The sequence below is a fragment of the Ranitomeya imitator genome, chromosome 10 (assembly GCF_032444005.1).
Source record: "Ranitomeya imitator isolate aRanImi1 chromosome 10, aRanImi1.pri, whole genome shotgun sequence".
Lineage (NCBI taxonomy): Eukaryota > Metazoa > Chordata > Amphibia > Anura > Dendrobatidae > Ranitomeya > Ranitomeya imitator.
The window spans coordinates 104,420,462-104,444,860 of NC_091291.1; positions in this window are offsets into that span (position 1 = coordinate 104,420,462).

Sequence of the window (24,399 nt, forward strand, 5' to 3'; positions counted from 1 at the left end):
TTTTTTAGTTGCGCGCTTTTCAACATTTTTGACCTCCAGCATTTTTTTTCAGCATCTTTCCAACACTTTTGGGGTATCTTTCTTTACTGCCATATTCCAGATTTTTTTTAACTCCGTTCAGCAATGAAGGAATCGCTAACAAAAATTCTGACAAAAACTGAAAAGTATGCCCGTCGTCTTTTGAACAATCCCATTAACTTTTGTAATAAAATATAGGGTGTACTCAGAAAGGAAAGTGTGATGCTTGTCAGTAGTGATGAGCGAATATACTCGTTACTTGAGATTTCCCAAGCACGCTCAGGTGTCCTCCGAGTATTTTTTAGTGCTTGGGGATTTAGTTTTCATCACCGCAGCTGAATGATTTACATCTCTTAGCCAGCTTGATTACATGTGGGGATTCCCTAGCAACCAGGCAACCCCCACATGTACTTATGCTGGCTAACAGATGTAAATCATTCAGCTGCGGCACTAAAAACTAAAACTCCGAGCACTAAAAAATACTTGGAGGACACCGGAGCGTACTCAGGAAATCTCGAGTAAAGAGTATATTTGCTCATCACTACTTGTCACTACTCATGGACAAGTCGCAAGGCTGGGTAGTCAAGACGTCCGAGGTCAAAAGCCAGGAGGGTACGCCATTGACAGAGTGGTGAGACAAAAGTGTAGTAAGGTCAATGTGCAGGGTCAGAATTCCAAGAAGGATCTGGACTAGACAAATGAAAGGTCAAAGGTACATTCAAGGTTGAGCAATAAAGATCAGAATACAAGACTGGAGCATAGAGCACATACTCTCCCATTCAACAAAGCTACAATTGGCAGCAATCCAAGGCAGAGAGCCAAGTAGTTACTCCAAACAGGAGACACATGGATAAAACCCTGGTCCTGATTGGATGGCTAAACTGTCACTCATGACATTGAAAGCTCAGCATGATTGGACAGTTGAGCTGCTATTCACTGCATCCAGACACAATGATGGGAGGATTAGGGCAGTGTTGTGAATTCTGTGGCAGAGCTCCCTCCTGTGGTCACAAGTGGTACTTCGGCTGATTCTCTCTGTAAGCTTCCGTTGGTGGAGGGAAGTGGTACTGCGGCTTCTGAGTTTCCTCCCTCAGGTGATGTGGTGAGGTCGTTAGGTGCTGCTCTACTTAACTCCACCTAGTGCTTTGATCCTGGCTTCCTGTCAATGTTCCAGTATTGGACTTGTTTTCCTCCTGGATCTTTCCTGTGGCCTGCTGCTCTGCATAGCTAAGTTTTCCTTTGCTATTTTGTTTGCTTTTCTTCTGTCCAGCTTATCTATTTGTTTGCTGGAAGCTCTGGGACGCAGAGGGTGTACCTCCGTGCCGTTAGTTCGGTACGGAGGGTCTTTTTGCCCCCTTTGCGTGGTTTTTAGGGTTTTGTGTTGACCGCAAAGTATCCTTTCCTATCCTCGCTCTGTTCAGAAAGTCGGGCCTCACTTTGCTAAATCTATTTCATCTCTACGTTTGTCTTTTCTTCTTACTCACAGTCATTATATGTGGGGGGCTGCCTTTTCCTTTGGGATATTTCTCTGGGGCAAGGTAGGCTTATTTTCTATCTTCAGGCTAGCTAGTTTCTCAGGCTGTGCCGAGTTGCATAGGTAGCGTTAGGCGCAATCCACGGCTGCCTCTAGTGTTGTTGGATAGGATTAGGGATTGCGGTCAACAGAGTTCCCACGTCTCAGAGCTCGTTCTATGTTTTTGGATTATTGTCAGATCACTGTATGTGCTCTGACCTCTATGTTCACTGTGGTACTGAATTGCCTAATCATAACAGGGCAGTACCACCTCTTCCAGGGGATCACCAGACCCCCAGGTATCCATGGAAACCTATGATGGAAAGCTCTGACCAAATGATCAGAATTCAATGAGCGAGCCAGAACCCAGGATCTCTCCTCTGGTCTGTATCCCTTCAATTGAACAAGATATAGGAGAGAATTTCGGACCCTCTGAGAATCCACGATCCTCTTAACCTCATACTCCAATCCTCCATCAACAGAAACCAAAGGAGTAATGAAATTGTAGTACACATATTACACACATAGATCACATACAAAGAATACTAATAATAATTAACACCAACGGAGTGTAATGTGCTACGTGTGTATGTAAGGACTAGAATGACAGGGACAACTGTATAACAGGAATCCTAATACGCCACAGGAAGAACACAGTCACTATGTCCCATAAAATACAAATCTTTATTTAATATATATATATAAAACACAGAACATCAGAGCAAGCACATACAGTAAAACTGGGGCTGGTAAAAACCAACTAATAGTAACACCACTATACACAAAAAGGGCTACATGGTGCCCCCCATAGCCTACAGCACAAACAGGAGGAAGGAGCCGTTGTAGCGCTTCGAAACGCGCGTCGGGGTGGGCTCTGGTTCCCCCCTTGCTGGCACATTTTCAGGTAATTATTGGGTGTATATGTGGCCATGTTTTCTTTATATATAGGCGCTTGTATGGGAATAACTGTGGACATATCGGGCGTCTGTGCCCACCTGTACTAATAATAATAATAATAATTTTTATTTATATAGCGCCAACATATTCCGCAGCGCTTTGCAAATTATAGAGGGGACTTGTACAGACAATAGACATTACAGCATAACAGAAATACAGTTCAAAACAGATACCAGGAGGAATGAGGGCCCTGCTCGCAAGTTTACAAACTATGAGGAAAAGGGGAGACACGAGAGGTGGATGGTAACAATTGCTTTAGTTATTTGGACCGGCCATAGTGTGAGGCTCGGGTGTTCATGTAAAGCTGCATGAACCAGTTAACTGCCTAAGTATGTAGCAGTAACGACACAGAGGGCTATTAACTGCATAGAGTGAATGAGAACATGATGCGAGGAACCTGTTTTTTTTTTTCTATATATAAATAGGCCACACAGGGATCATTAGGTTAATGCATTGAGGCGGTAGGCCAGTCTGAACAAGTGAGTTTTTAGGGTACGCTTAAAACTGTGGGGATTGGGGATTAATCGTATTAACCTAGGTAGTGCATTCCAAAGAATCGGCGCAGCACGTGTAAAGTCTTGGAGACGGGAGTGGGAGGTTCTGATTATTGAGGATGCTAACCTGAGGTCATTAGCGGAGCGGAGGGCACGGGTAGGGTGGTAGACTGAGACCAGAGAGGAGATGTAGGGTGGTGCAGAGCCATGGAGTGCTTTGTGGATGAGGGTAGTAGTTTTGTACTGGATTCTGGAGTGGATGGGTAGCCAGTGTAAGGACTGGCACAAGGTAGAGGCATCGGTGTAACGGTTGGTGAGGAATATGATCCTGGCAGCAGCATTCAGGACAGATTGGAGTGGGGAAAGTTTGGTAAGAGGGAGGCCGATTAGTAGAGAGTTACAATAGTCCAGACGAGAATGAATAAGTGAAACAGTAAGAGTTTTTGCAGAGTCGAAAGTAAGAAAAGGGCGAATTCTAGAAATGTTTTTGAGATGCAGGTAAGAAGAGCGAGCCAGTGATCGAATGTGGGGGGTGAATGAAAGGTCAGAATCAAGGATGACCCCAACTAGCAGTTTATTTATGTGTGTATGTTCATCGCTGATCCCTATTGGCTATTTCTATGAGACACTAGCATTTGGCCCATGTTCCCATCTAAACTTGGTACTATTAACTACTCTATTACTAACATTATCCTGTTTGTGCTGTAGGCTATGGGGGACACCATGTAGCCCTTTTTGTGTATAGTGGTGTTACTATTAGTTGGTTTTTACCAGCCCCAGTTTTACTGTATGTGCTTGCTCTGATGTTCTGTGTTTTATATATATATATATATTAAATAAAGATTTGTATTTTATGGGACATAGTGACTGTGTTCTTCCTGTGGCGTATTAGAAACCAAAGGAGGTAGAGACTAGGCAAACAACAGTGATGGGACAAAGTCCTTTACCAGGGATTTGTGGAACACATTAGCGAAGCATTGGAGAAAGTCTTAATCTAAAGGCTAAAGGATTAACTACCTCTAGAATCTCATACGGGCCAATAAATTTAGGACCCAATGTCACTGACGGTACTTTCAGCTTAATGTTTTTGAATGATAACCAAACCTTATCACCTACATTGAAGATGGACCCTGTTGAACGTTTCCTATCGGCCTTCTGTTTTTGCCAAAGTTGAACCACCCCAATATTCTTCTGAAACTCCCTCCAGATATCACCAAGTTTCCGTTTCGCAACCTATACTCCAGGACACCCAGAAATCATCCTAGAAAATTCAGTAAAATGGGGATGAAAACCATAATTGCAAAAAATGTGAGGTTCCAGTGGACTAATTGACCCAGTTGTTAAAGGAAAAACTCAGCAATAGGTAAAAATGAGGACCAGTCCTTCTACAATGAAAAACCTTAAAATTTGTTCCCACTATTGATTTGTCCTTTCTTTCTAAGGGTACCGTCACACAGTGGCATTTTGATCGCTACGACGGCACGATTCGTGACGTTCCAGCGATATATCCGTGACGTTCCAGCGATCTCGTTGTGTCTGACACGCTCCTGCGATCAGGGACCCCGCTGAGAATCGTACGTCGTAGCAGATCGTTTGAAACTTTCTTTCGTCGTCTAGTGTCCCGCTGTGGCGGCATGATCGCATGGTGTAACAAAGGTGTGCACGATATTGTATACGATGTGCGCATAGTAACCAACGGCTTCTACATCGCACATACATCATGAAATTATCGCTCCAGCGTCGTACATTGCAAAGTGTGACAGCAGTCTACGACGCTGGAGCGATATTGTTACGATGCTGGAGCGTCACGGATCGTGCCGTCGTAGCGATCAAAATGCCACTGTGTGACGGTACCCTTACCATTGGTTTCAGGGTGATAAGTAGATGAAAATGACAAATCAGTCGTCTGGGTAATTAAGATAAATTAAGATAAAATCTGTTTTTGGTTGCCTGTGCCTAGTTTGTACAAGATCCTATTTACAGAGAATCTATCACCAGGTTTTTACCATGTAATCTGAGAGCAGCATGAGGAACACAGACAGGGCCGGCTCCAGGTTTTTGAGGGCCCCGGGCGAAAGAGTCTCAGTGGGCCCCCCCTTTAACACATTCCCCGATTCATGATCGCATATAAACACAGCCATGTAGTATATAACACTGCCCACGTAGTATATAGCAGCCCATGTAGTATATAGCAGCCCACGTAGCATATAGCAGCCCACGTAGTATATAGCAGCCCATGTAGTATATAGCAGCCCACGTAGCATATAGCAGCCCACGTAGTATATAGCAGCGCAGCCCACATAGTATATAGCAGCGCCACTCACTCAGGCACTGATAGGAGCTCCTCCTGAATCTGCCTCATAACTTCAGCAGCACTGCTGCCAGCCAGGGGCGGAGATCAGAGCAGAGAACGTGCTCTCTCCCCCCACAAACAATGTCACGCTGGCTGCCTTCTCTTAACCCCTATGTGTGCCTGCCTGGCTGCACTCACTGAGTGATAAGATGCTTGTGTCAGAGCTGGCACATAGGGGTTAAGAGAACGCAGCCAGCAGTGACTTTATAGGCGGAGAGAGCATGTTATCTCCTGCTCTGCTCTCCCAGCTGTATCTATGACAGCATGAGTGGGCCCCCCTCTCTCCCCAGGGCCCCGGCATTTGCCCGCTGTGCCGGGTGCTGACGCCGGCCCTGAACACAGAGACTCTGTTTCCAGCGAAGTGTCACTTGCTGGTCTGCATGCTGTTATTTTGATTCAACCACTGTTTTCTTGGCTGCTGATCTAGCAGTGCTCAGAGTGCTGAGCCCTGTATAACCACACCCACTCCACTGATAGGCAGCTGTACACTGTGCATAGGCAGAAAGCTGCTAATCAGTGGTGGGGGCGAGATTACACAAAAAAGTGGACTAAGAGGCATGAGACATCAAGTCCTGTAGTGATAATCTCCTGCTGATAAAACACTGATTGTATTGAAACAACAACATGCAGCCCAGTAATTGACTTATCGCTGGAATCAGTCCCTACACCATGCTGCCCTCAGATTATATAGCAAAACCTTGCAGATAGACTCCGATTAAGGAAAGTATGCCTAGACCTGTATATACATTAGGTTGTCAGGTGGTCAAAAAAGGCTATGAGTGGTCTCCAAAATGCCAGCCCATGACAGCAGGCAATCTGCAATAGGAAGAACCACTCCGGAGCGCAAACTACTGCTCTAGTTAGTAAAATATGGTGCACTTCTGGAAAACTGAAACATTTATGAGCACTTGTACATTTTTCTATTTGATCCGAGGCACTGCTGAATTATTGTGTTTGAATGAATAATCCCATGCAAATATTACCAGAATCTCAGGCTTTTATCCATTAGCGCCATTTGCTTTACATGGAATGACATCGTACTGCGCTCTTAAATTTTGATATCTGTTAGTTTTTCACATGTGTTACGTTTCCTTGTAGAACATCTCTGCTTAACATAAAATGCATTTATAATTCATAAACGATTCTAATTAGAGGACACATTTTATAGACTTGGCCTCTTTTACCATAAAAGATAAATGATTGCATTTTAATAGCCTTCAGTTCCGAATACAGTGAAAGCTTCAGAGTGACTTTTAATGTATTACGCAGTATAACCATTTTGATTTTCGGCTTTTAACATATTTGCAGGAAGATCGTTACATAATCAGTAATTATATGACTTTTGCAAAGCAGTAATAGCAATAAATAATGTATTGAACATATTGGACAAGGCTCTTTGCGTCCATATTTGTAAAGTTTTTGTGACTGGCAGGTTTCTTTACTAGGGTGTAGCCTTAGGGAGTGACTGAGGCCAAAAAACCCCACAACAAAAGAAGGCACAAATTTCGCAATTGAAGCAGTAGCTACAAGTTACACTTGTATTTCTGCATTGTACATCCAGATACCTGTAGACGTTCTGTAAATTATTATCAAAATTCTTAATTCTGAGCTAAAGTCAGCATTCAGTGAAGACAAACGTTCCCATTACTAATATAGAAGATGACAGTTGGTGCTGATGAGATTCTATGTAAGGTAGATGGGACGAGGCAGGTGGAGCCCTGGATTTCGCTCCTCCCTCTTCCCGTCTTCATTAGTGATGAGTGAATATACTCGTTACTTGAGATTTCCCGAGCACGCTCGGGTGCCCTCCGAGTATTTGTAAGTACTCGGAGATTTAGTTTTCCGCACCTCAGCTGAATGATTTACATCTGTTAGCCAGCTTGATTACATGTGGGGATTCCATAGCAACCAGGCAACCCCCACATGTACTTATGCTTGCTAACAGATGTAAATCATTCAGCTGCGGCGATGAAAACTAAATCTCCGAGCACTAAAAAATACTCGGAGGGCACCCGAGCGTGCTCAGGAAATCTTGAGTAACGAGTTTATTCGCTCATCACTAGTCTTCATAGAATTGTACCCGTAGCAACTTTAATAATCACTGATCAAGTTTAGAAGAGAAAACGCTAATTTTTCAGATAAGATATATTTGTCACACAGTGTGGGAAGACTAAGTGCAACAAGAAGGGATGAGAAAAAGGGAGCCCAAGACTAGGGAAGAGGGTAGTGGGGACCCCTAGGCAGATCTAAAATGACCCTGTCTGCCCTAAACATCCCTATATAGGTTCTTCACCTATCGCTGATCAGGAACCTAATTCCTGCCTGACCCAGGCAATGAGCCCTACTTAGGGAATGACGAGGTAGCACTAGTCAATCCCAACTTCAACTAAAGACATTTGGGATAGACAAACAAGAGGAACACTTATTTTGAGCAGACTCAGAGAGGTAACACAGACGTCCTCCAGCAACACCAAAGAGGAAGATAGCCGATTACTATAGCGCCAAGCTCAACAGGGGAAAATGGAAATATCACCAGCGATTCCCAGAAGCAGACAGGAAGTCTATAAACACCCTGTCCAGGTGTGTCAAATAGAGCTGGGGGGAGGGTTGCCACTGGTTCCAAGAGTCAGAAGGACTAGGAAGGCGTCTGCAAATTACTGCAGAGACCTTCTGCAGCCAGATGCTGTGTGAATGTGTGCAGCCTCTGACACCCCTGTGACAATATTACAAAGCTGCTTAACCCCTTTACCCCCAAGGGTGGTTTGCACGTTAATGACCAGGCCAATTTTTACAATTCTGACCACTGTCCCTTTATGAGGTTATAACTCTGGAACGCTTCAACGGATCCTGGTGATTCTGACATTGTTTTCTCGTGACATATTGTACTTCATGATAGTGGTAAAATTTCTTTGATAGTACCTGCGTTTATTTGTGAAAAAAACGGAAATTTGGCGAAAATTTTGAAAATTTTGCAATTTTCAAACTTTGAATTTTTATGCAATTAAATCACAGAGATATGTCACACAAAATACTTAATAAGTAACATTTCCCACATGTCTCCTTTACATCAGCATAATTTTGGAACCAATTTTTTTTTTGTTAGGGAGTTATAAGGGTTAAAAGTTGACCAGCAATTTCTCATTTTTACAACACCATTTTTTTTTAGGGACCACGTCTCATTTGAAGTCATTTTGAGGGGTCTATATGATAGAAAATGCCCAAGTGTGACACCATTCTAAAAACTGCACCCCTCAAGGTGCTCAAAACCACATTCAAGAAGTTTATTAACCCTTCAGGTGTTTAATAGGAATTTTTGGAATGTTTAAATAAAAATGAACATTTAACTTTTTTACACAAAAAATTTACTTCAGCTCCAATTTGTTTTATTTTACCAAGGGTAACAGGAGAAATTGGACCCAAAAAGTTGTTGTCCAATTTGTCCTGAGTACGCTGATACCTCATATGTGGCAGTAAACCACTGTTTGGGCGCATGGGAGAGCTCGGAAGGGAAGGAGCGCTATTTGACTTTTCAATGCAAAATTGACAGGAATTGAGATGGGACGCCATGTTGCGTTTGGAGAGCCACTGATGTGCCTAAACATTGAAACCCCCCACAAGTGACACCATTTTGGAAAGTAGACCCCCTAAGGAACTTATCTGGATGTGTGGTGAGCACTTTGACCCACCAAGTGCTTCACAGAAGTTTATAATGCAGAACCGTAAAAATAAAAAATCATATTTTTTCACAAAAATTATATTTTTGCCCCCAATTTTTTATTTTTCCAAGGGTAAGAGAAGAAATTGGACCTCAAAAGTTCTTGTCCAATTTGTCCTGAGTACGCTGATACCCCATATGTGGCAGTAAACCACTGTTTGGGCGCATGGGAGAGCTCGGAAGGGAAGGAGCGCAGTTTGACTTTTCAATGCAAAATTGACAGAAATTGAGATGGGACGCCATGTTGCGTTTGGAGAGCCACTGATGTGCCTAAACATTGAAACCCCCCACAAGTGACACCATTTTGGAAAGTAGACCCCCTAAGGAACTTATCTAGAGGTGTGGTGAGCACTTTGACCCACCAAGTGCTTCACAGAAGTTTATAATGCAGAACCGTAAAAATAAAAAATATTTTTTCACAAAAATTATATTTTTGCCCCCAATTTTTTATTTTTCCAAGGGTAAGAGAAGAAATTGGACCTCAAAAGTTGTTGTCCAATTTGTCCCGAGTACGCTGATACCCCATATGTGGCAGTAAACCACTGTTTGGGCGCATGGGAGAGCTCGGAAGGGAAGGAGCGCCGTTTGACTTTTCAATGCAAAATTGACAGGAATTGAGATGGGACGCCATGTTGCGTTTGGAGAGCCACTGATGTGCCTAAACATTGAAACCCCCCACAAGTGACACCATTTTGGAAAGTAGACCCCCTAAGGAACTTATCTGGATGTGTGGTGAGCACTTTGACCCACCAAGGGCTTCACAGAAGTTTATAATGCAGAGCCATAAAAATAAAACAAAATTTTTTTCCCACAAAAATTATTTTTTAGCCCCCAGTTTTGTATTTTCCCTAGGGTAACAGGAGAAATTGGACCCCAAAAGTTGTTGTCCAATTTGTCCTGAGTACGCTGATACCCCATATGTGGGGGGGGAACCACCGTTTGGGCGCATGGGAGGGTTCGGAAGGGAAGGAGCGCCATTTGGAATGCAGACTTAGATGGAATGGTCTGCAGGCGTCACATTGCGTTTGCAGAGCCCCTAATGTACCTAAACAGTAGAAACCCCCCACAAGTGACACCATTTTGGAAAGTAGACCCCCTAAGGAACTCATCTTGATGTGTTGTGAGAGCTTTGAACCCCCAAGTATTTCACTACAGTTTATAACGCAGAGCCATGCAAATAAAAAATATTTTTTTTCCACAAAAATTATATTTTAGCCCCCAGTTTTGTATTTTTCCAAGGTTAGCAGGAGAAATTGGACCCTAAATGTTGTTGTCCAATTTGTCCTGAGTACGCTGATACCCGATATGTGGGGGGGAACCACCGTTTGGGCGCATGGGAGGGCTCGGAAGGGAAGGAGCATCATTTGGAATGCAGACTTAGATGGATTGGTCTGCAGGCGTCACATTGCGTTTGCAGAGCCCCTAATGTACCTAAACAGTAGAAACCCCCCACAAGTGACCCCATATTGGAAACTAGACCCCTCAATGAACTTATCTAGATGTGTTGTGAGAACTTTGAACCCCCAAGTGTTTCACTACAGTTTATAACGCAGAGCCGTGAAAATAAAAAATCTTTTTGTTTTCCCACAAAAATTATTTTTTAGCCCCCAGTTTTGTATTTTCCCAAGGGTAACAGGAGAAATTGGTCCACTAAAGTTGTTGTCCAATTTGTCCTGAGTACGCTGATACCCCATATGTTGGGGTAAACCCCTGTTTGGGCACACAGGAGAGCTCGGAAGGGAAGGAGCACTGTTTTACTTTTTCAACGCAGAATTGGCTGGAATTGAGATCGGACGCCATGTCGTGTTTGGAGAGCCCCTGATGTGCCGAAACAGTGGAAACCCCCCAATTATAACTGAAACCCTAATCTAAACACACCCCTAACCCTAATTCCAACGGTAACCCTAACCACACCTCTAACCCTGACACACCCCTAACCCTAATCCCAACCCTATTCCCAACTGTAAATGTAATCTAAACCCTAACCCTAACTTTAGCCCCAACCCTAACTGTAGCCCCAACCCTAACCCTAACCCTAGCCCTAACCCTAGCCCTAACCCTAACCCTAACCCTAGCCCTAACCCTAACCCTAGCCCTAACCCTAGCCCTAACCCTAACCCTAACCCTAGCCCTAACCCTAGCCCTAACCCTAGCCCTAACCCTAGCCCTAGCCCTAACCCTAGCCCTAACCCTAACCTTAACCCTAGCCCTAACCCTAACCCTAGCCCTAACCCTAACCCTAGCCCTAGCCCTAACCCTAGCCCTAACCCTAGCCCTAGCCCTAACCCTAGCCCTAACCCTAGCCCTAACCCTAACCCTAACCCTAATCCTAGCCCTAACCCTAGCCCTAATGGGAAAATGGAAATAAATACATTTTTTTTTATTTTTCCCTAACTAAGGGGGTGATGAAGGGGGGTTTGATTTACTTTTATAGCGAGTTTTTTAGCGGATTTTTATGATTGGCAGCCGTCACACACTGAAAGACCCTTTTTATTGCAAAAAATATTTTTTGCAATACCACATTTTGAGAGCTATAATTTTTCCATATTTTGGTCCACAGAGTCATGTGAGGTCTTGTTTTTTGCGGGACGAGTTGACGTTTTTATTGAAAACATTTTTGGGCACGTGACTTTTTTTATCGCTTTTTATTCCGATTTTTGTGAGGAAGAATGACCAAAAGCCAGCTATTCATGAATTTCTATTGGGGGAGGCGTTTATACCGTTCCGCGTTTGGTAAAATTGATAAATCAGTTTTATTCTTCGGGTCAGTACGATTACAGCGATACCTCATTTATATCATTTTTTTATGGTTTGGTGCTTTTATACGATAAAAACTATTTTACAGAAAAAATAATTATTTTTGCATCGCTTTATTCTCAGGACTATAACTTTTTTATTTTTTTGCTGATGATGCTGTATGGCGGCTCTTTTTTTGCGGGACAATATGACGCTTTCAGCGGTACCATGGTTATTTATATCTGTCCTTTTGATCGCGTGTTATTCCACTTTTTGTTCGGCGGTATGATAATAAAGCGTTTTTTGCCTCGTTTTTTTTTTTTTTTCTTACGGTGTTTACTGAAGGGGTTAACTAGTGGGACAGTTTTATAGGTCGGGTCGTTACGGACGCGGCGATACTAAATATGTGTACTTTTATTGGTTTTTTTTTTTTATTTAGATGAAGAAATGTATTTATGGGAATAATATATATATTTTTTTTTTCATTATTTTGGAATATTTTTTTTTATTTTTTTTACACATTTGGAAAAATTTTTTTTAACTTTTTTACTTTGTCCCAGGGGGGGACATCACAGATCAGTGATCTGACAGTTTGCACAGCACTCTGTCAGATCACTGATCTGACATGCAGCGCTGCAGCCTTCACAGTGCCTGCTCTAAGCAGGCTCTGTGAAGCCACCTCCCTCCCTGCAGGACCCGGATCCGCGGCCATCTTGGATCCGGGGCTCGAGCAGGGAGGGAGGTGAGGAGACCCTCGCAGCAACGCGATCACATCGCGTTGCTGCGGGGGGCTCAGGGAAGCCCGCAGGGAGCCCCCTCCCTGCGCGGTGCTTCCCTGCACCGCCGGCACATCGCGATCATCTTTGATCGCGGTGTGCCAGGGGTTAATGTGCCGGGGGCGGTCCGTGACCGCTCCTGGCACATAGTGCCGGATGTCAGCTGCGATAAGCAGCTGACACCCGGCCGCGATCGGCCGCGCTCCCCCCGTGAGCGCGGCCGATCGGCTATGACGTACTATCCCGTCCAGGGTCAGATAAGCCCAGGGCACCTCGACGGGATAGTACGTCTAAGGTCACAGAGGGGTTAATTTCATGTCTACTACTGATTTATGAAATAAATATTAAAATGACAGTTATGCTTTAAGAACCCCCATACACTGTATATAACTGTCAGACGAACAATGGTTTGGCCGGCTGACTTCTTGCTTGACTCATCCATATGTAGGAGCATTGCTTTGCCGAGATCTCCCATCTTCTCTACGAGTGAGCTGCTACCAGACTCTGGTAGTGGTCCTCTAGTGGTGGCTTATCACAGAAGGAATGGAAAAAAATGATTGGCAGTCCAAAATCGGATATGCTGGATCCTTATTCTCTTTGGCATCATCAGTCAAGGGAGAGTAGGGGGATCCCAACATGCACATTAGACTGTCGTCCAAACCTGTTGATATCAGTAGGTTCGGGCAACGTCAATCTAATGTGTATGGAGGGCCTTTCAAGTTTCCATTTATTATAGCAAAGGTACAAACTAGACTGTGCAATTTATAAATAAGGAATAATATCTCTATTTCCATATAAATTATCAATCAAGTTGCTATAAATGATACTACAAATTGCTGCCGCGTGCCAGACTCCGAACATTGTAAAGAAATGTTTTCTTAACCATTAAGAGACGAACATCAACATCAATAATTGAAGGAGCGAGAAAGACATTTGGAAGAAATACATTGAATGTAAATATGTAGCTAGCGCCATTATTTCTCTCCCTGGTATCATTGCCCATAATACAGAAATTTTCAGATGCAGCTAAATTATACATTTCTTTTCTGCTAGGAGATGTATATACATACACATTCTTTGCTTATACAAATATATTTCCAAATTATGCCTCTGATATTTGTAATCGACAAAGGGTGAACAATTGGAGAAGCTGCAATGTTTAGTATATTTCCAACATTCAAAAAAGATAATAGGATGAAATTATGGAACAAAGATCTCATCTCAACTATAAGAACAGCAGTGGTGTACTGAGGCTCCTTGGACCCACCAGAGGTTTTTGCTAGATCCATGTAGCCCCAACAGAGAAATGTTTGATTCTTCAATAGGTCAGGGCCAAACTTCACAAAACAACCCTTTCTGCAATAAAAGCCTGTGGTATCGTCAGGTCTACCCATTGAAATTAGTGTGTTATCATTTAATACAAAAAAATCTTATCTTCAAAATGGGAGTTACTTTGGCTAAAATAGAGGCTTCGGATAGGGAGCCCCCTCCATGGTGTTGATGCAGATGCATAGCTAGTAGAGGGGGCAGATGGGATGGCTGCCATTGGGCTTTCTCATGTAGAGTTTCCCACACCAGAGTAAAATCTACACATCAATGACAGAACTCAAGGAGTGCAACTTGTTATTTATCTTTGTTTGCCTAGTTGTTAATTTACTAATGTAGAGTGCAGCAGTTGTGCTGACTTTTTTTTTCTAGCTGCTGCACTTTGCATAGGCAGCAGTTCAAGTATCTGACAAGGCCGAGCTCAATAAGTATTTAATGCACAAACCTCAGATAAACAGTGGTAAACTACATGCAACTGCTGTGCTTTACATTGGTAGCCTTGTAATCAGGATAGCAAAGAATTGATAAAATACCTTCAGTTGTACAGTATAAGCTATAATGTCTCACCTTGAGCCCCATAGCACCTCTACTGGTTGTCTACATCTAAAACAATCCCTTTCTATTAAGATTAGTGATGAGCGAATATACTCGTTGCTCGGGTTTTCCTGAGCACGCTCGGGTGACCTCCGAGTATTTATGACTGCTCGGAGATTTAGTTTTCATCGCCTCAGCTGAATGATTTACAGCTACTAGCCAGCTTGATTACATGTGGGAATTCCCTAGCAACCAGGCAACCCCCACATGTACTCATCCTGGCTAATAGCTGTAAATCATTCAGCTGAGGTGATGAAAACTAAATCTCCGAGCAGTCATAAATACTCTGAGGTCACCCGAGCATGCTCATCCCTAATTAAGACATAAGGCATGTACAATATAGAGGATGGTCCAAGGTGAAGGACTTCACAGTGTAGAGTCACTGGAAAATTTATTTATTGCATAGGAGAACCCCCAAAAAACAAGCATTACATGGCCACTGTAATGAGACTCTATTAGACCTAACAGTTCAAAAATGGCTACCATGGACAGGATTAGCACCAAGCCACTCTGCTTAGCAGATCCTAGGGGTTGCCCTGACCTTCAACTTTTAACCCCTGTACAGGGATCTGGATTGAAAAAAAGAGCCTCTGTGCTGGGTTAGTGGAATAAGCTGCTATACTGTGGTGCAGGCTGGCAGGAGTGGTCAGGTATCGGGGTCAGAAACAAGAGGACAGGAAAAGTACAACATCAGAATACATAAGAATAGTCAGAAACACAAGGCGAGGTCAAAACCCGCAAACAATTATACTGCATAGAGCTAAACAGACAGGACTAATCCAGAGAAGCAAAAGACTATACCTGGCAGCTTCCAGCAGTAAACTGGAAGCTTAAGTAGGGTGTGGGGCTCTCCAGTTGGCTGATAAATCCAGTTCTACAGCATACACCCATCCTGTCAGACTGGACAGCACCACAGATCCCAGCTACCCTAATAATAGTAGCCAGACAGAACCTGTGCTGTCTAGAGCTTCTGTTTCCAACATTTTTACTATCACCAGTGCTGCCTGCTGAATGAATATTGCGATGACAGAAGCAGATATCGTTGGAGCAGGTCTTGGTGGAGACGTGACAGTTTCTCATTAATTCCAATGAAATCCTATTACTATTTTTCTTGCTGCCTCCATTGGTGATATCCACAATATTCCAGGGTTTTCAGCTGTCTGACGATGCCTTGCAGAACATTTACTGCACCACCATTGAGGCTTACGTGTAATATTGTGCCAGCATATGGCCGCCGATCCCTTCTCTCAGGATCTCATCGTAATCCCAACTTGAACGTGTTAAACTCGGAAAGCTATAAATGCTGAAAGAAATCCTGGATCGGCACCTTGGGACTGCAAATTGCAGTGGTTTACAGACCTATTATAGGAGAATTGTTTTTAGATTGTTCATTTTGGAATGCGATTGTTCTCAAAGCTTTAGCCGTAAATTTCCTCTTTCGCTATATATATTTAGTTCTACCAGAGATCACATACAATGAAGCTTTATTTAATAATGTGTGATATGGTCAGTGATATGCTGTACATCCATGCACCTCAACCTGTGGCCTTCAAACTGGTGCAAAACTACATCTCCTACCATGTCCTGACAGCCATGGGTTGTCATTATTAATGGAGATATTAGTATGAACACAACAGCGGTAGTATTATTATTGTTCTTGCTATGGTTACTACTGAAATCGATATCATTTCTAATAACTGCTTCACACTACAAACTATACACTACGTATGTTGCAAGGATGGCAAGGGCAGAGGATCTGTGCTTGTGGCACTTGTACCAGGAGCTAGGCTGTAGGTTACCTCCTTAGATCAAAACGCTGAAGACAGAGGGCACCATCAACAATAAGACTTTATGTGCTCAACCTGCAGCATGTCAAATATTGAGACAGTACAAAAAAGCAAAGAAGACATGCACATACGCAGGGATCACCAAGAAGGGTTAACAAATTTTATTAATTCCAAAGTCATTTAAACCACATACCGCACACAAAATTTTAAAAACATTTAAAACCAGAAATCAGAATATACCCCAAAAAAGGGGTCGGGGGAACATGGTCGCATGGTCCGACTGCTGTGCGATTTTTTTCCCGGCACCCATAGGCTTGCATTGGCGAGTCTCGGCCAAGTCTCGTTGACATTCGCAGCATGCTGCGATTTTACACGCAGGCCGAGTATGGCTGAGAAAATAAACGCTATTGCGAGCTACCCAATAGATTAACACTGGGCTGAGTGCTATGCGATGTTTTCTCGGATAGCACTCAGCTGTATTCTACAGTAGTGTTACTCTGGCCTTACTGTTCGGTTTCACTCATCTCTAATTAATAGTCTTATGTTCCCCAAAATGGTATAGTAAAACATTAGTTGGCTCCACAAAAAATTAGCCACCATGCAGCAACATCTTAACCTCTTTACGACCTCAGACGTATAAGTGCGTCATAGGTCACTTCCCCCTGTTTGATGCGGATTTTGGCAACTGTGCTGGGTATTCTAATTGTTGTATAGGCAGTGAATATATTATAATTTCATGCTTAGGATTTTGCTGTTATATTGCCAATTGTTGGTGTATGTTGTAACATTCCTCCATTGTATCAGCCTGGAAATTTACTCATTTTGTTTGGTGACTATTCAATATTTATTATTATAGTCACAGCCTTGTAATATGGTGTCCCCTACAGTTTATTTTTCTTTTTTTTGTGTTATTTAAAATAATTATTTAATAAACATTAGTTTTAATTTTATGGGATCTCTTCTTCCCACGTGAATGGATGTGGGATTAGTAATATATAGTATTGTGAAGTGCCCTGGTACGGTTGTAGACAGGTGTTGAATCAATTAACAGCAGTGTGCAAACGCTGGTTGTCGCCATTATCTTTATGGCTGGAGCTTGTGCACTGCTATGTTGACTGTCTAGTGCGGCGCGGGAATCAGCGCGTGCTCATACCGCAATACGGCATCATTTTATTGAGTGTATTCGACAATAAGGTCCTGGATATTGCAGGATGCGCACGTGATGACTCCAGTACTATTTTATTGAGGAATTCTACTACAACACCAAAATAGCTGTGCGCATGCGCCAGCCATCGCCAGTATCCCTATGGCCGGCTTGTGCTCACTACTATGTTGACGTTGTAGTATATTGCTTCAATAAAATGGTGCCAGCGTCAATCTCCATTGCCATTTTATTACAGACACTGTATAAATGTACCAATGAAATTGCTCGCTACACGGGCGTAGCTAGTTTTTATTATTCCATAATATTTATTATTCCATAGCTAGTTTTTTATTATAATAGCATCAATGTTATAATTAATAGTAATGGTGTTTTTTTTATATTGCTATTCTAACTTCTTTAACAACAAATGTCCAGGTGACTTTTAGAATCTACTTTTTGTGGGCTCTTCCTGCAACTGAAAAAAAAAACCCTTCTTAGATGGGATTAGAATGCAGCCTCCTCTGAGAATACTTTCTAATATGTTTTATGCTAATACAATTATATAAGTGGGTCATGGTCTACTTTTCATCAAGTTTCCTTTTTTTATTCAACGAATCTCTGGACTTAATTTTCATGTCACACTGACAGACCATGAACTTCAAATCAGCTATTACAACCTGCTCAAATATTCTCTCTATCAGCCCAGATGGCGCCATATCTTCACAGTATGTAAAGTGGAAAAATGGATATTTCTTTTACCAGAAAACTTCCAACATTTAAGGAAGGTGCGGCCCTCTTTCTAATGTGCAAATATGTTTGATGTAATAGGGCACATAATAGACGGTGTTCACCTGTCTTTTTGTAGCGGTAAAGGCCTTTCAGATTTATTCTATTATAAATGTCTACTTTCTAAATTGACTTTTATAAGAAACTTATTGTAAGTCCATTCTTTGCCATGCCTACTTTTTTATGACTTCACATTGCTCTAAAATATCACTACACTGGACAAAACTTACTTTGATTCTGATAAAGAGCTCTAAATCCCCTGTAATACAAAAGTTGAATAATAATTCTGCCTTCAGTCACCAATAGAAGGAGATTAGGGACTTAATGCAGAATATTCTAGTTTTGAGATTAACGTATGATAGTATTCAGTAAACTCACAGACGTGCTCTTCTAGTGACCTGTTGTGAATTCTGTTGTCGAGCTCCCTCCTGTGGTCGTGAATGGTACTTCGGTGAGTTCTGTCCGTGGGCTCCCTCTGGTGGCGGTGAGTGGAGCTGCTGCTTCTGAGGTTCCTTACACAGGTGACGTAGTTTATCCTTTGGTTGGCTGCTCTATTTAACTCCACTTAGATCGTTACTCCATGCCAGCTGTCAATGTTTCTGCATTGGTTCAGTTCGCTCTTGGATCTTTCTGGTGACCTGTCTACTCCAGCAGAAGCTAAGTTCCTGATAGTATCTAATTCGTTCATTGTTTTCTTGTCCAGCTGGATATCATGATTTTGTCTTGCTAGCTGGAAGCTCTGGGATGCAGAGTGGCATCTCCGCACCGTTAGTCGGTGCGGAGGTCTTTTTTGCATACTCTGCGTGGTCTTTTGTAGTTTTTTGTGCTGATCGCAAAGCTACCTTTCCTATCCTCTGTCTATTTAGTAAGTCTGGCCTCCCTTTGCTGAAACCTGTTTCATTTCTGCGTTTGTGACTTTCATCTTTACTCACAGTCAATATATGTGGGGGGCTGCCTTTTCCTTTGGGGAATTTCTCTGAGGCAAGGTAGGCTTTATTTTCTATCTCTAGGGCTAGCTAGCTCTTAGGCTGTGATGAGGCGCCTAGGGTGCGTCAGGAGCGCTCCACGGCTATTTCTAGTGTGTGTGATAGGATTAGGGATTGCGGTCAGCAGAGCTCCCACATCCCAGAGCTTGTCCTGTGTGAGTTTTAACTATCAGGTCATTCCGGGTGCTCCTAACCACCAGGTCATAACAGTGACCCCAGGCAGCCAGACTGTTGCCTGTTAAATAATGTAAAGGGGTTCTTTGAGAATGAAGTTCAGTAATATGGCATCCCTAATATATAATTCTAACTGCAGCCTGTCTGCAGACTGGAGATATACAGCTCCCAGAACCTGTGTCTCAACTGACAGGAGCTGCATCATACGAACCTCAATGGGCTGTCCTATGCGAGCAAACGTATCTCAACCCCCTTTGTGCTCAGTGAGGAAATCTCCAGCTTCATCCTCCTCAACGTTTGTTTTCCAGTTGGGTTTAGTTGGTCTCTGTGCATTGCTATAAAGCTGTTAAGAAAACTGGAAAGGATAAAAAGCGCAAATGAGACTATCTGGGTTAAAATTATTACGGGATTATGCACAGTTGTGCACACAACTACTGATAGTTTAAGGCTGCTGCAGATCCACGAGGAGATTCAGCAGATAAAAACGAGAAACTAATGCTTTAGGCTATGTGCACACGTTGCGGATTGTATGCGTTTTTGCCACGTTTTTTCGCCTCGAAAACGCATACACAACACAGCCCATTGAATTCAATGGGATTCCGCAATGCTGTGCTAATGCTGCGTATTTTTCAGCAGCTGAATAGCATTGCGGAAAAATACGCAGCATGCTCATTCTTTGTGCAGAATCGCAGCGATTCCGCACACATAGGAATGCATTGTTCCACTTACTTTTCACATGTGGCTATGCCCATCATGTGCAAAGCAAGCGGATCATGTGCGGATGGTATTCAGGGTGAAGGAGAGGAGACTCTCCTCCAGGCCCTGGGAACCATATAACTGTAAAAAAAGAATTAAAATAATAAATCGTGATATTCTCACCTTCCGGCAGCCCCCGTCGCCTTCCCGCTCCTCGTGATGCTCCGGTCCCAGTGATACTTTGCAGCCATGACCTGTGATGACGTAGTGGTCTTGCGTGATGCTACATCATCTGGGGTCATTGTCGCGACTTGCAAGGCGTCACTGGGAACGGGAGCATCGCGAGGAGCTGGATGGCTGCGGGGGCCGCCGAAAGGAGAGAATATCACGATTTTTTAATTTTTTAAAAATTATTTTTAACATTATATCTTTTTACTATTGATGCTGCATAGGCAGCATCAATAGTAAACAGTTGGTGACACTTGTCAAACACTATGTTTGACAAGTGTGACCAACCTGTCAATCAGTTTTCCAAGCAATGCTACAGATCACTTGGAAAACGCTTGCATTCTGCAATCTAATTACGCTTGCAAAACGCTAGTGTTTAGCGGGAATACGCATGCCAATTCGGTATACGTTTTACCCGCGGCAGGGAGTTGCGGAATTGCCGTGGAAATTTCTGCGGCAATTCCGCAACGTGTGCACATAGCCTTAATCTTTTCTGCCTTTGAAGAAGAATGAAGAGATGTAGGATAGGATGTTGTACTACTTTTCCTCTACTGACCATCTGTAATGATGTGGGTAACCAGGCACCAAGACCTTGATTCCTTAAATATTTTTTATCAGTTTTCTGGACTAAAACTGGTTGACAAACTTTATGCAATGCAATTTTGTTCCCAAATTTAGCATCTTGTGGAGTTTTTATGCAAGTCTTGGTTGGCTCTGCCAATGTTTTGAAAGTATTCTGCACTCAGATAGGCATCTCTGACAAATTCTTTTATAATTTACATCACAAAGGAGGAGTAAAATACTACAGAAAAGCAGTCCAGCTCCTGACTGTAGTAATATTTCTCGTGGTTATGCTTATGATGAGATGCACCAAAGTCATTAAGAGTTTCACGTCTCTCCATGAAATTGGCATATTTCAATCCAGCACATAGTACATCAACACTAGAATGAAAAATACCATGATTGATGAATCGCTGCCCAAGTGTTCAAATTAATATTTACTATGCCGCCAATGGGAGAAATGTTACCCCTTAGTTCCCAGTCTAAAGCCTCCTAAGGCTACTTGCGGCAAAAAAATGCATTGCTGTCTATGTAAACGCATGCGTTTTTAACCACATGCATTTGCATTCGTTAAAAACGCATGCTTTTTTAAAAAAAACAAAAAAACACACTGATAATTCACCCCACACCATAAAATTGATAAAGGGATCCTAACCCTACCCCTAACCCTACCCCTAACCCTACCCCTAACCCTACCCCTAACCCTAATCTCTTTAAGGGTAGGGTTAGGGTTAGGGGTAGGGTTAGGGGTTGGGTTAGGGGTAGGGTTAGGGATAGGGTTAGGGTTAGGGGTAAGGGTAGGGTTAGGGTTAGGATCCCTTTAGGGTTAGGGTTAGGATCCCTTTAGGGATAGGGTTAGGGGTAGGGTTAGGGTTAGGATCCCTTTAGGGTTAGGGTTAGGGGTAGGGTTAGGGTTAGGGTTAGGGTTAGGATCCCTTTAGGGTTAGGGTTAGGATCCCTACCCCTAACCCTACCCCTAACCCTAACCCTAGCTCTTTCTGTTTATAGTGGGTTTTTTACTTTATTTTGACGATTGGCAGTTGTCACACATTTATCTGCATGCGTTTAAAAAACGCAAACGCATGAAAAAACGCATGTAAACGCGTCAAAACGCCGCGTTTTTTTCAACACATGCAAAAACGCATGTGTCAAAAAACACAGCGTTTGCACGCGTTTACATGCGTTTTTTCACCATGCATTTTTTTCAGCACAGAGCCACGTAGTATACAGCACAGAGCCACGTAGCATGCAGCACAGAGCCACGTAGTATACAGCACAGAGCCACGTAGTATATTGCCCAGTCACGTAGTATATTGCCCAGTCACGTAGTTTATAACACTGCCCACATAGCATATAACAGTGGCCACGTAATATATAGCACAGCCCACGGAGTATATCACACAGCCCACATAGTATATAACACTGCCTATGTAGTATACAGCACAGAGCCAAGCGGTATCTAACACAGCCCACGTAGTATACAGCAGTGTGGGCATCATATCCCTGTTAAAAAAATAATTAAAATAAAAAATAGTTATATACTCACCCCTGGGATCCACCGAAGCTCCGGCGATTGGCGCGCGGCTGCCACCATCTTCCGTTCCCAGGATGAATTGCGAAATTACCCAGATGACTTAGCGGTCTCGCGAGGCAGGCGCGAGCAGCTTGGTGGACTACGGAGGGTGAGTATAGCAGGTTTTTTGTTTTTTAATTATTTTTAACATTACATTTTTTTACTATTGATGCCACATAGGCAGCATCAATAGTAAAAAGTTGGGGACACACAGGGTTAATAGTGGCGGTAGCAGAGTGCGTTACCCGTGGCATAACGTGGTCCGTTACCACCGGCATTAACCCTGTGTGAGCGGTGACCGGAGGGGAGTATGCGGGCGCCAGGCGCTGACTGTGGGGAGTAAGGAGCGACAATTTTCTTCCGGACTGTGCCCGTCGCTGATTGGTCGTGGCTGTTTTGCCGCGACCAATTAGCGACTTGGATTTCCATGACAGACAGAGGCAGCGACCAATGAATATCCGTGACAGAAAGACAGACGGAAGTGACCCTTAAACAATTATATAGTAGATAGATGAAAATACTGAATAGTGAAATCTCATCTCAAAATGCAAAGTTGCCCAATATGTTTTGAAAAAGACAACTTTATGGTGTAATCATATTAAAAATGAGACCTTGAGCTAAGTATACGTTACTTCTGCTTTTCCAGAGGGCTGCAGAAAAACACTGCATATTCATATCTCACCATGGACACATGACTGTAAAATGGAAAATTCAGCTTTGTTTGTGTAATGCATTCATATCACTGAACATTCTCAAGGTTTTCAGGTAAATGCATGATCATTTCAGTGTGGGATCTTATAATTGCAGACATGCATGTTGGAATAAATTAGTAACATGTCAATTTGCATTTCTGCTTAAATTGTGTTTTCTAAATGAGCTCCTTTATTCCCTGTGCTGCATACTGCTGCTTCATCAAACCATAGCACAAAGTGTGTATAAAAATAATTCAGAAGACTATGATCTGCATTCTGTATGTACAGAGCAAACAGTATGTAAAGTATCACCTTAGTTTGCAACCTACATATGTGCTATCCCATCAGAACTCCCTATATGTCCATGCTATGATAGTGTAGAAACTTACTTAGGGTAATAGGTAAAGCTAAAAACTGCAATTAACTCTGCCAGTTCCTGTACAGAATAGAGATCCGGACCCCCAAGTCCCTAGTGGTTCCTGCATGAGCTGAGAAAGCCCTAACCACAGACTACTGTAGACAATGGCATCTCAAACCTATGCTACCTCAAGGGCCGTTGAGCATTTCACATTCCTCCTAAAGAACCAGAGGGCAGAGCAGAGTGTGAATTACCTACCAAAGAGAAAATGTGCTGAAATAGAAAAACATCCCAGAGTGAGTAAAACAAACCACAAAATGCAAAATTAAGTATAAAGTATGTACGTAAGTAATATGCCACCTACTTCCTAAAAAGAAGCAGAAGATAGGTGCAAAGAAAAAAGAAACAGAAACAGCAAAGAGATAAACCCTAGATGGAAATAAACTGACTGGCTTTAAATGACAGTGGAATGGCTGAACATCCAAATGAGACTATCACCAGCAGGAAATGCCAACAGGGGGAAAGAATATAAAAGCCGCACCCGAAAAGTGATAGGGCAGACAAATGAAGATACCTGTGTCATGCTAAACAGACTGCAGCCAAAGTAACAGAACCTAAACACCCCGAGAAAATGTGTGTCTGATGTGGCTCGGAGGACAGAGAAGCACAGGCTCAAAGGTTCATACCTTGACGCATGACAGACGATTTTAGTAAATACTATTTACTAAATAGAGTCTGGAGGAAGAGTGGAGAAACAGACAATCCAAGCTGCTGGAGGTCTAGTGTGAAGTTTCCACAATCAGTGATGGTTTGGGGAGCCATGTCATCTGCTGGTGGAGGTCCACTGTGTTTCATCAATATCAAAATCAGCACAACCGTCTACCCAGAAATTTTAGATCACTTCATGCTTCCCTCTGCCGACAAGCTTTTTG